The sequence below is a fragment of the Propithecus coquereli genome, unplaced genomic scaffold (assembly GCF_000956105.1).
Source record: "Propithecus coquereli isolate 6110/MARCELLA unplaced genomic scaffold, Pcoq_1.0 Scaffold33, whole genome shotgun sequence".
NCBI classification, from domain to species: Eukaryota; Metazoa; Chordata; class Mammalia; order Primates; family Indriidae; genus Propithecus; species Propithecus coquereli.
The window spans coordinates 250,941-251,452 of NW_012148952.1; the positions used below are offsets into that span (position 1 = coordinate 250,941).

Here is a 512-nt window from a genome sequence, read left to right on the forward strand (position 1 = left end):
CAGGTTATTCTGAAATAATCTTTGGTCCCTTGCTCTGGAGTGGTCCATGAGTCAGTCTGTTGAGGCCCAATGCTGAGGCCATTGCTGACTTAGTAGAGATGATGCCTGCCTAAGCCACTACAGTGTGATGTGTCACCATAGCCAACTGAAAATAGAATAAAGCCACAAGGTGCTTTGAAACACAGATCAATGTCTCAAATAGCAAGACATAGATTGTAAAGCATCAGCCTTGCTACAGGCATAAGTGGAATAAAATTTTTCAAAATATTTTGTAAGAAAATCTGTAGTTATATTTATTCAGTGCCAAAAAATCTGATCAGTCAACTAAATGAAATCTCAAGTCAACCTGAAAGTATTATTTATATGATAAAATTGTTTCCCAATTTGGTATAAATGATGACAAGACTAAAATATTTATAATTTTTCAAATACCCCCAATAGCTTTTTTTTTATTTCAGCATATTATGGGGGTACAGATGTTTAGGTTACGTATGTTGTCCTTGCCCCCCGTC

General features: G+C 35.9%; 1 protein-coding gene across 1 annotated transcript in view; it reads left to right on the forward strand.

Annotated features, from left to right (window-relative positions):
* LRP1B (low density lipoprotein receptor-related protein 1B) overlaps window positions 1-512 on the forward strand; it is a 542,706-nt gene that overhangs the window by 191,860 nt on the left and 350,334 nt on the right. The window lies entirely within an intron of this gene.